We start from the raw sequence: 12,547 nt of genomic DNA, 5'->3' as shown, positions 1-12,547 counted from the left end.
ATATGAATTAACCAAATATTCCCATTGCACATGAATATCGATCTGCTGACTCTGCATACAAATCTACATGCATGCATGGTAGTACAAATATGCACATATGCACAATAATACAAATCTACATATATGCATATTAATAAAAATCTACATGCATGCATAGTAATACAAATATACATATATGCATAGCAATACAAATCTATATATATGCATAATAACACAAATCTACATATACTGCATATATGCATATTAATACAAATGTACATATATGCATAACAATACAAATTCACATATATACTCTGTAATACAAATGTACTTATTTTTAGTTGTTAGTATTAGGATATTTGTAAATGTGTAGGTTAAGTAATTAGCTATAAAAAGGGAAAGAATTTTTGTAATAAAGTGAATATTGATCTGACTTCCAAAGTCAACACATCTTGCGTTTATATTACTTTTCACTAGCGTGGTCCGTCACTACCGTAAAGGGCATCAGGTCAATATAGGGACGAAATTTCTTTTCCGCCATCACAGCCGCGAGGCATTCCTTCTCTGTCGTGCTGTACTTCCTTTGGCACTCGTTAAACTTTTGCGAAAAGTACGCGATTCGCTTTTCTGCGCCATTGTTTTCCTTCTGGTATAGTACAGCACCCAGAACATAGTCAGATGCATCGCACTGCACCCAAAATCGCTTCGAAAAATCTGGGTGCTTAAGAACCGGAGCACTCGTCAGAGCTTTCTTTAAATCATTGATTGCTTCCAGAGGTTCGGTAGATATTTCAAATTTCCTTCCCCAACCGGCGGTGCCAAGGAAACTACGGAATTCCTTGACTGACTTGGCAATAGGAATGTTCTGGATTGCTTTTATTTTTTCGGGGTCTGTCTTTAACATCCCACTTCCTACTATATAACCCAAATAGGGCAACTCCTTAAAACAAAATTTGGATTTGCCTAATCCTATCATTAAATTCGCGTCTCTTAGACATATAACGACCTCTTGTAGGATTCGCAGATGTGATTCAAAATCAGGTGCGATGATTAATAAGGTGCGATGATATATAAAAACGTTAGATTTGAGCTTTTGTGGAATGACACGGTCCATTAAACTGCATAACCTTTGGGCTGCGTTACACAACCCAAACGGCATTGTAACATATTGATAGAGAGGGCGTCCGGGCACGGTGAATGCTGTGTATGCCTTACTACTGTCATCAAGTTCGATTTGCCAAAAGGCGAACTTTAAATCTACACTACTTATAAAGTGTGTGTCATCGAGGCGACTTAGAATGCCCTCGATGTTTTGTAGCGGATACACATCCTTGACCGTGACTCCATTTAATTTGCGTGCATCTAAGCAAAACCGATTTTTCTCGGGTTTACGTACTATTGTCGTGCGGTTACTACAAGGGCTTTCACTTTCCTCTATCACCCCCAGCTTCAGCATCTTGTCTACTTCTTCATATACGATTTTCTGCATGGCTGGAGATAGAGGATAGAGCCTCTCCTTGATTGGCACCGCGTCGCCGACCAGCTTGATAGTATGTTTTTCTATGTTGGTACGCCCTAACCCTTGCTTCTCATACGTCCTCAAACCACTAACAACTTCGTCTAAACGTTGTTTTTGCTCAGCTGTAAGGCTATGTAATACGTGTCTCTCATTTCGATCTTCTTCAGACACCATTTCCTCTTCTATCTTGGTAAGATCGATTTCATCGGCAGCTATTACCTCCGAGGCCAACTGGAATGTACGCCAAAAGTCCACGCCAAGGTAAATATTTTGCTCCAGGTAGGGGCATAAAAAAATGTGATTTTGTGTACTAAAATATTGAATCTTACGGGTACCGTGATCTTGCCAAGAATATTGTGTGTGAATATTGTTCGTTGACGAAATCGCTGCCTCGCCTTCTGAACTCTTCGCGACACTGCTATCACTATACTTTCTGAAAAGATTCTTTCCCGAGTTTCAATATATTTTCTGTACCGTTCCTCGTAGGATGGCGTGCTTTCCTTAGGCGCCTTCGGTTGCCTATCTATCGTAGTGTTTTTAAAAATAGAAATTTCTTTTTCGTTTGTTAATGCACACTCCTTGTCGAGGGGCGTGTTCGTAGCCGCATCTATTTTGACAGGATGTGGGTACCGCGCGATTCCCCCGTCGCTACCGCGCTCCGTGACATGTTTCACGAAGGATTACATGACAGACACTTGGGGTAATCACGTCTCGCTTCCCGCATTTGTAACAAAAAACTCGTCGCTGTAGAGGCATACACTCGGTGAAAAAGTGCCCATCCGCACCACAGTTCCAACACGATACTTTTCTCTGAACCACACCCTGGTTGCTTGATGAATGATATATTTCCTCCACGGCGACTTGACCCTCATTACCGGGAGTGAAATACTCTTGTCCTTGTACCTGGCTAACCTCATCGAGGCGCTGTGTACGTGTCGTAAATACATTCGCTAGCATACGCTCGTGACGCGGAAAAACCCGTTCAACCTCCTTACACTCCATCCTTAACTGGTCCAGTGAGTACGCGGAAATCGGGTAAACCATTTTGGCTAGGAACTCGCGCAAGTTCCCTTTTACCAACCGTACTATTTCATATTCCGGGATGGGATTCCGGAGTCGCGAGCGCAACGTATCAGCGACGTGAAAATATTGGTCGATCGCCTCATTCTGCCTCTGCTTCCTCTCCGTCAATTCCCTTAGAACCTCGAAATCAGTTTGTTGCGATGCAAACTGGCGCCGGAGTGCATTTTGTAGGGTTGGCCAATTGTTTCTACCATGGTACCGGATATAGAGCCAGTACCACTCACGCGCCTCGCCACCCAGTAGTTTGTGAAAGTCGCGTATGACCTCGCCCAGTGAACACCCGTATTGTTCTTTTAGATATTCTAACCTAAAAATAAAATCTTTTGCCGTCATAGTGTCACGATTGCCTTGGAAGCTAATGCCCCACTTCTCGATGTTAAGATCTGATCTGACGAACTCCCTATTTTCGCGAGCTACTGTTGAACGATGTTCTGTAGAGATAGCCGCGGGTGCACCTGCATCCACAATTGGTTGTTGGCGAATTGGTCGTGGGTCGTAGCGAGTGAAGGCATGTGTTGCCGTATACGATGTGGGCCTATTATTGCTTCTCATTGTTTGAGCGTTGGTTGGGTTCTCCTGTATCGCAAGTCCATTTCTAGAACGCCTGGAATCATAGGATTCCACACTGGATTTATGTCTCCTTCTTTTATTTTAATTACGCGACCCATTACTCCTTATTCCTGCATCTTTGTCTCGTGCCGTTCTAACCAAATTCGGTGTGATATCGCGCATTTCATTAACAATAGCGGGTTTTGCCTCCGCTATCATCTCCCTCAAAATTGGTTCCATATCTTCCCGAATATCACGCGAGCCGTTTTTAGATGAGCGATCGGGTTCGCCATTGTTGGACACGATAGGTGGGGGAAAGGAAAAGTTGGGCGGTGGGGCCACTGTTGTCCGTGCTGGCTGGAACTCTTTTGGTGGCTTTGGCAATGTGCCTGTATGCGATTCGAGAGATCGATAAAAGCAGGGTCGTTTCTACTAGGCCGGTTGGGGTTTTGTTCGTTGGGCTGTAACATGATTTTATTTATGTTTGCATATCGGAAATTATAAGGGGCTGGTCTAAGATTCAGTATATTACGCAATTTTTTTCCTATACCGCTTTTCACCATCTATGACTCAACACTAAATAGTTTCGAATTTACTTTCTTAATTTCATTGTATATGTATGGGGAGGAGGTTCAGATGACTCAAGGGCAACCAAAAAAAAAACTCGGTTTCTATGAGGAATCCCAGGAGCAACAGTTACGTTCCGGTGAGGATGTATAGAATTGTATATGCTACCAAAAAAGGATATCAAAACGAAAACGTCGTAATTAGGGGGCTCGTTATGCAGCACAAGCTTTACATGCCTAAATGCTTGTGGCCATAACATTTTAAAAACTGAATTTGCAGCTCTTATTTAATAACTTAAAAAAAAGGACTTCCAATTCTCCTGATTGTAACCAAAAAAAAAATTATGTAGATTGTGTTGTATTTAAAAAAAAAAAGGCAAAAAACGATCAGTTGAAATATTTACTTAGATGCGAATGGCCTGACCTTCTTGGTTTGGCTATGTCATCTCTGGGCTATTGATAGGATCTTCCCATGTGATTCCATCCTTCCATATCGGTGCGATTGGGTGCCTGAAACAAACACCACTTCCAAGTCACCAATTTGGACTGATGGGCACACAGAGGCAGACCCGTTTAGTTGGATGATTGTGTATCTGGTGACTTTACCTTTAGCTTGAAATATTTATTTTGAGAGAGTGAGCTTTGATCCTTTCGCCGGATTAGATGGTAAAAATCCAAGGAATGTTTGCTCATTAGTGGGCGCCAATTTCAAGCTAAGGCGCAGGTGTTGTACCCTATGGTTTAGTTTAGGTGTTATAAATATAGGTATATACTAAATTTCCTACTTCCGGTTGTGTGTCATATACTACATGACACAATTTTTCTTTTGTTTGGGCGCCATAATTAATGATTGTAACGTACACCTTGAAAGTGCATCCGCCCCTTTGCGCGATCAATGTGGATTTGCCCTCAGCTAGCTCAGTTTAAAGGCGGGATCCTCAACCCTTTTGCCCCATTGATATGAGGCGGATGTTACTATCATCATCCTCATACGCCTCCATACAACCCACCAGAAGCCCACCCTACCTCGGACCGCTCGTTTATTTCGGAGCTCAGCAGGTCCCCTTTCTTACCTTTGCTCCTCGCGATTCCGCACTACCTACCATTTTGCCATCATCCCCATCCCCAACCGATTAAATCAGCAAACCATATTCCAATTTCTTTTCAAGCTTCAAACAGGTATTTTAATACAACAAGAAACATGCTTAACAGATTTATCTCTTTACAATTATAAATCAAACAGACACATTTGTATAGGTGAGTTTGACAATCTTATAGTATATATCTCATAATTTATAAATTTCTTCAACGGATTCTCTTTATGTGATTTATTCATCATAAGTTCTGTCTAAGCAACAAAAAAAAATGTTACACCCATGGTCATGCAAAAGAAAACTTATGTAAAATATTACAATCGTTTGTTTTCTTCCGTGTTAGCACAAAAAAACCAAACCCTTCGCCTGGCTCAAGATGAGCATTACTTTTAATGAAACAACCAAATCCTACAGCCTACCTAAAAGAGCTCTCTTCGGTGGAAAACAGATATTTGGGGCAGATGGATATTTCAGCAATCAGGAAATTATTGCGGTCTTGGCACCCTGGTTTGGTGATTTCGTGTGTCCGACTATCATCAATTTGACACCAAATACCAAAAATTACAATATCTATTAATACAATACGTTTAAATATATATATATATATAAACGTATTGTATTTTAGATGTTGTATATATATATATATATATATATATATATATTTAAACGTATTGTATTAATAGATGTTGTAATTTTTGGTATTTGGTGTCAAATTGATGATAGTCGGATTCACGAAATCACCTAACCAGGGTGCCAAGACCGCAAGAATTTCGCTATCTTCACCTCACGTGGTTTTAGAGGCACTTTTGTACGCCTGTATGCTGGTGAAAAGTTATGGTAGATTTCCGAAAAAAATTTTCCTGGCGCAGACCAAAAGCTTTTGTTTATTGACGGGGTGGTGTTGAACTAACAGATAGAAACTATATTTTAAACTGGCTACAAAAAGGCTGGTGCTTTTGCGCCCGTTTGGCGTTCATGCACCTCGCGTAGTCTTCGAGGGTGCAATTGACTTATTAATATGTGAAGAAACCCAACAAACACAGCCAAGTTTATTCTCGAACGTAAGTTATCACCTTACGCGGTATTTGAGGTGAAGTTGAGGAATTTTGAACAACTTCCTGACCGCACTTCCAAGTATATGTAATACATATATATAAAATTATATTTCGTTCATTTTTATTGCAAAAAAAAATATGTAAAATTGTTATTCGAACAACTGCATATCATAAATAAGTATAACCCAAGTACAAAAATGAATACCAGCAAAGAAAATTAATGGCCTTCGATGTCAAATAGAGAATAGCCTTTGCGATGATGTACAGAATTAACGTTAAAGATTTGAGGAAGGAATTTGATCTCAAAGGGAATATCGAGTCAACATTAAACTAAATTGTTTGTTGGGAATTTAGTAACCCCGGCAACTAATAAAATTATCCAAAACAAATTTTACCAAAAAGGATTTTACCGGAAGAAAATTATGAAACGTTTGCCTGGGGCTTGCAGAAAGGCATTAGATATTTAGTGACAAGTTACCGCAATAAAGATTTTAGGTACATGAACCCCCAAAAGCCGCAAAAAAAAGAAGGGACAATATGTCTCAAAAACAAAAATTTAATCCACCGACTTACCAAGGTTTAACTGCTGTCCCTGCGTATTCCACATTCATCATGCGCGTTAGCCAAAAACTCTGTAGTCTTCGCGCCGGCCGGAATCCTAGGCCTCTGGCCTTGAAAATAGCTTTTTCCGGACGACCGCGGGTTTCTTTATGGGCGGTTTGCTCCACCGCACATAAATTTTGAACACCAAAAAAAAAACACTCAGTACGATTTTGTCCTTACTGGACCTCGCGCCAGGGATATATGTATATATATACAAATTAATAAAATCGTTTACGCGATCCTGCGCACAGTCGGCATAATCAACTTTTATGACACAGCTATTCTATTCGTTTAATGGTAACTAACCCCTTTATATAGGCAATAGCTAAACAGCAACACCGTTTCTAGTTGCCGTTTCTATTGTTTTACATTCCAGCCAACAACGACCATGTCTTCCTATATCCATCCTTTTCCTAAGCATTAGCCCACCGTACCTTCATTTCGTCATATGGCAACCTTCTGACGTAGAGCTTTTAACTTACCTGTGGTGAGAAAGTTGTTGCTGTCATTTGTTTTGATATTTCATGGCGCAGACCGGCATTAAAAGAAAACAAACCCCACATAAAATCTATATCCATAACTCAAACAAACCCAATCATGATGGCGATCTACCATTTTCATGCTCAAAAGATCAAAAGCCGGATGTTTGGCACTCGCCAAGTTGCGAACGTCTTGGTGCTTACGATTGGCATCAGGGAGCGGCATGGTGCCCAGCTGTTGATTGTACTACGACGAAACCTATATCGGGCGCAGGCGATATGACAACAAAACACGGGATGCAGAACATCGCGTTGCAATTGCGCCCCTACCTACAAAGTCGTCGGCGCGAACAAGCGGCTTCGGCCACTCTGGCAAACAAGCGGCCCACTCCACGGATAAAGATATGGGACAAAACCCAGAACGGCTCGCGATTGATGCACGCACAGCAGATGAAAGCACTGCCGAGCAAAGCCCATTGCTACGTATACCAATGCTTGCATCTAAAATCACATCTATGCTGTGGTGACCCTTGGATGAAACAATAATCATAGGGCACGCAAATGGCCAAATTTCTGTTTGGGATATACGAGAGGGTGGTCGTGACATTAACTCAATAAATGATCAAACGGCTGTTAAAGACGATATGCTGATAAATAAAGATGGTATTCTGGTTGTTACTGCATTCAAAGACTTGGAATCACTGATCTGTCTGAAGACCTATAAAACAGAATGGCCTGTAAGCTCGGCTGCAATCAGCTCAATTATGGACCATGTTGTCTTGGGTGGTGGACAAGACGCCATGGAGGTGACAACGCCATCAACCTGGTGTTTTTCCATGACGGCCAACCCACCCAATGCATCACGAGCGGTCCAAGGTAGCGTATATCTTGCAGACGCGCAAACGTGGGAACACCCACCCTGACAAGTTACATAGAAACATACAGGCTAATAAAAGCGTGCTAATAAAAACAATTGAAGGAGGGCGGATGGCGGGAGGAGAAGGAGAAGGAAAGGACCACTGATCGTTTTTCCAAAATTGTTTAGATCTCGATCTATATGTGCCAGATACCTAAAACTATTGATTTTGGAGAAAATTTATATTGAGTTATATCAATTTATAGATTTTACACCAGATATTGGGAGAAGGGGGGGGGGGGGGCAAGGAGGGTGTCACTGCTCATTTTGTAAGCCTTCGAATTATTTGACCTATTGAGTTGTAATATGGGTGAAGGTCAGTAAAGGTAAATTATAATGTGTAAAAATTATTAAAAAGTATTTGTTTGAAGGCGTCTTGGCATCCCTACCGCGCTTTCCATGCCCGAAAAAAATTTCGCTTGTAGGCTATTGTCTGTGTACCAAATTTTACCAAAATCCGTGTAGCAGTTCTGGCGTGATTCATTCATAAAAACGAAAAAATGCATTAGTTCAATTTTAACTGTTCCTAGGGGGCGGGGACCTCCCTCCTTTTCAAAAAAATATAGCTAGTAGATCTTCCTTGACTATTGGCTATATGTGTGCAAAATTTCATCTAAATCGGTTCAGCCGTTCTTGCGTGATTGAGTCACAAAGACAAACATCTGGACAAACATCCAAACATCTAAACATCCAAACTTTCCCATTTATAATATATATTAGATTAGATTAGCTATATACCCGGCGTACAAAGTAACGCCCGATATCGGATGAATGTTGCGTTATTTTTATACTCAGCGTGCTTTGCACACAGAGTATATTAACTTTGATTGGATAACGGTTGGTTGTACAGTAGGGCGGGTCGATTTAAAAATCTCTCATTACTCTGTGAAAATCGTATTTCAGGGAACAAAATAAGAAACTTTGCCGAAGGAACCATACCTCTAAAACGAAATCTGATGCCCCCCAATTTGGGTCGAACTTTTGGGTAGGGGCAGATTTTGAAAAATCCCACTTTTACCCATTTAGAGTGCTTCAATCGACTCCAAATGTATGACCGACCCCCACTAACTTTGGAGGCCCGACCCACCGATGCCAGTGGCACACCCCCTGCAACCCTCTTGGGGGTTCACCATACAAACATTTAAAAAAATCGCCGGTTTTGCACTTTACATGAAAAAATCAGCTAAATGGCTATGTTTTTTTCTTTATTTTTATTTATTTATTTATAATAATATTTATTATTTATTTATAATAATACCTATTTTTTCTCTTAAGAAATTTATTTAGTCAGAACATATGTATGTAAATGAAAAAATTAATTTAAGTGCGTTATAGAACAGAAACTAAAAAAAATTATTGTGTGAAGTCTTTTTTACTTTCAAGTCTGGGCAATTTCGCACGGCTATCTAATGTCGTCGCCGTAATAGCCTCTACATTTTCCTGTATAACCCGTTTGGAAACGCTAGCTAGCAATTGAACATGTCGTTCCGTTCCTTGTATGTGTGATGGAATTTTTGGATCATTAAACGGTGGATCATTTTGATTTAAATATTCTTTCAATGTATCGTACGGCATGCTTCGCGTGAATGGTGGTTCAAATACGATATTTATATCATTCAAATTGATCATTTCCGTATAACTTGTACAATTAAAGTTTATATCTGGTTTTTTATAAATTCTAAGTTCCATTGGCTCGTCAACATCGGTTCGATCGCGTAGAATTTTCTTGATGGCACAGTCGCGCTTTTCTTTGCTATCATCAAACAACATTGATAACAAGATATTTTCCGAATGCGCATAATATGAATTATCTTTAATTACTTGATTGACAATTTTGCGTAAACGAGGTTCTAGAAATCGTGACCAACCAATGAACTTGAAAAATAATGCACTGCCGTACACGACAGAGTTGTAATACTTGATATTGATGTACATTGGCACATAACATTTAATTATAAATTCAACCAGAATTCTTAAATTTGCATCTGGATTTTCCGTTGTCACATATAATCGCAATAATTTAGCGGCCTTGGTGAGCCACCGAGAATGTATAATTTTCCCTAGTTTGATGTTATCCAGATCCACGCCGCTAGAAATTGCATGGGCCATGTCGTATAAGTACTTCGAATCGGTGGAAAATTCAATATTTTCTGGAGAGGGGGACATATTTTGCAACTCAATTTTCTGGAAGCCATCCACCACCTGAAAATATATAATAATAAAATAATTAAAAATGGTTGACAATTATAATAAATGAGTAATAGCAATAACTTACCGGAAGAGTTTCACAAGTTTCGTTTTGACGGCTCAGTTTCCCGGTTGCCGATTTTGGTCCAGTGCTGGTGGATTTATCCAAAGCTTCAAACAAATGCCGAAACGGAAGTTCGTTCAAGTGTAGAAGGCAAATGAACCAATGAAAACGCTAACAAATTGGTATCATCTAACCATTTCCGAAGAAGTTCTTGTCTGCATTTCTCTTTTTCTCTGCAAACTTTCGATTTATCCATGACGAGAGGTTTCCCATGCTTATCTTTAATTTTAAAATCTTGCAAAAGAGCGGTTCCCTATGCTGATGCTACTCTGTCAGGCACACCAAATCTGTCACATACCAAGGAAAAGTTAAAACAATCGTATCTCTCTGTGTAATGTGAACTTGTGCTTATATCCATATCTTCTTGTACCGGTGGCCGTGCGTATGTTGAATCATCAGGATCTTGGAATGTTGGCATTGATGACATTGCTCCTTGCTCTTCAGTTTCCATCATAAATGCATCCATTGTTAGTCTTATCTGATTATGTTGATCGTGCATGAACTCTTTGAGGCGTTCGGGAACCCAGCCGATTGCACATGGAGCTGCCTTCAAATCGCATTTACATGTTCCAATGTAAAAAATAGTTTCCAGAGATTTTACATACTCTGTAAATTGTTGGGTGTTGTTTCTTCTCTTGATTTACTGTTGATACTTGTCAAGCAATTTTTTCAATTTATTAAATACACTTTTTTTCAGCATTATTTCCATACCAAGTTTTTCCCAAATTCCAATCAACTTATCTTGTACTTGAATAGTGAATGATTTATGGGAAACCTTTTTTTTTGTTCTGTTTTAGCCCGTTCGCTTAAGTAAAAATAATATCTCAAGATATCCAGATGGGTTGGTAAATTAAGATCAGTTAAATCAGTAAACACACCAAAAACAGTAACATCATGCTTGGGTATATGACTCATTGGGTTTTCGATAGTTGTTGTTGTAGTTGCTTCTTCTTGCGGTGTAGAGGATGGTGAATTCACTGTAAACTTTTTGATTTGGAATGGTCACTTCACTTATTTTTTTTTTTGAAATATTTTTTTATCTGAAATTAGCACTTCACACTTTGAGTTCTTCACAATGACTTAATGCATTCGCAAAAACTGTTACGTTATATATGGTCTACGAGACGAGGTAATAAGAATGAAATGGTAATTTCAATTCTACCTGCTGTGTCTTGTGGTAGCTTAAAAAAAAAACAACACAAGCAATTTTATGATCTGCAATTGTGTCACAGTGATACCTTCATTTTTTAAAACGTTGCATAAAAAACCCACACAACTATGTTTACGACATGCAAATGCATCACAGTGATGCCTTGGTTTCAAACGGGTTGTAAAAACGCTAATTTCTAATAATTTTTTTTTTATTTCTTTTCTATTACTAAGTCAAATTCATTTTTTCATTTACATATGTTCTGACTAAATGAATTTCTAAAGAGAAAAATAAACTCCTAAAAGAAAAAACATAGGCATTTCGCTAATTTTCTCATGTAAAGTGCAAAACCGGCGATTTTTTGAAATGTTTGTATGGTGAACCCCCAGGCGGGTTCCAGGGGTGTGCCACTGGCATCGTTGGGTCTGTCTTCCAAAGTTAGTGGGGGTCGGTCATACATTTGGACTCGATTGGAGCACTCTAAATGGGTCAAAGTGGGATTTTTCAAAATTTGCGCGAAATCGGATGATAACCACGCCCACTTTTTATATATATAACATTTTGGAAAACACAAAAAACCTGACTATTTAGTAAATAATACACCTAGAATGCTGAAATTTCACACGTGGACTGATATTGCGACTCTTGATAAAAATTTGAAAAAAAATGTTTAAAGAGGGTATGGCACCGCCCACTTGTGATAAAATCAATTTTACAAATATTACCCAGTGCTAAAAAAAAATATCTCAAGCAGTTTTGAACCGATCTAGTGTCCGTTGTAGGTCTTGATGGGTAGATCAAGATACCGTGTTTCAAAATTTTCTAACACCCCGAAATTTTCAAGTTATTGTTGTGGTAAACTGTTTTTCTTGTACCTCGCGCATTCAAAAATTCGTTACTCCGTCATTTTGATTGCTTACTAGTTTTAGAAAGCTGAAAGATAGGGCCAAAAATATATATATTTGTCTACACTTTTTATAACAAATTTTTGAGATTTTTTAAAAGTTATCTAAAATTTTCTCGTTTTTTTTTTTAATTTTTTCAAAGTTTGACGGCTTTTTAATGTATCATTTCTTTAATTCAAAAAATTTATTTCTTAAATTCGTTACTCCGTCATTTTGATTGCTTACTAGTTTTGGAAAGCTGAAAGATAGGGCTTCAAAAATATATATATTTGTCTACACTTTTTATAACAAATTTTTGAGATTTTTTAAAAGATATGTAAAATTTTCTCGTTTTTTTT

At 38.9% G+C, this 12,547-nt stretch overlaps 1 protein-coding gene and 1 pseudogene across 1 annotated transcript in view; both read left to right on the top strand.

Moving 5' to 3' along the window:
* The window catches only part of LOC137234189 (inhibin beta chain-like), a 364,782-nt gene that overhangs the window by 141,671 nt on the left and 210,564 nt on the right, over positions 1 to 12,547 (top strand). The gene's annotated exons all lie outside the window — the stretch shown is intronic.
* On the top strand, positions 6,973 to 7,850 carry LOC137234433 (eukaryotic translation initiation factor 3 subunit I-like; annotated as a pseudogene).

Source organism: Eurosta solidaginis, chromosome X, assembly GCF_040869045.1.
Source record: "Eurosta solidaginis isolate ZX-2024a chromosome X, ASM4086904v1, whole genome shotgun sequence".
Taxonomy (NCBI): domain Eukaryota; kingdom Metazoa; phylum Arthropoda; class Insecta; order Diptera; family Tephritidae; genus Eurosta; species Eurosta solidaginis.
This window is presented reverse-complemented; position numbering and strand designations above follow the sequence as displayed.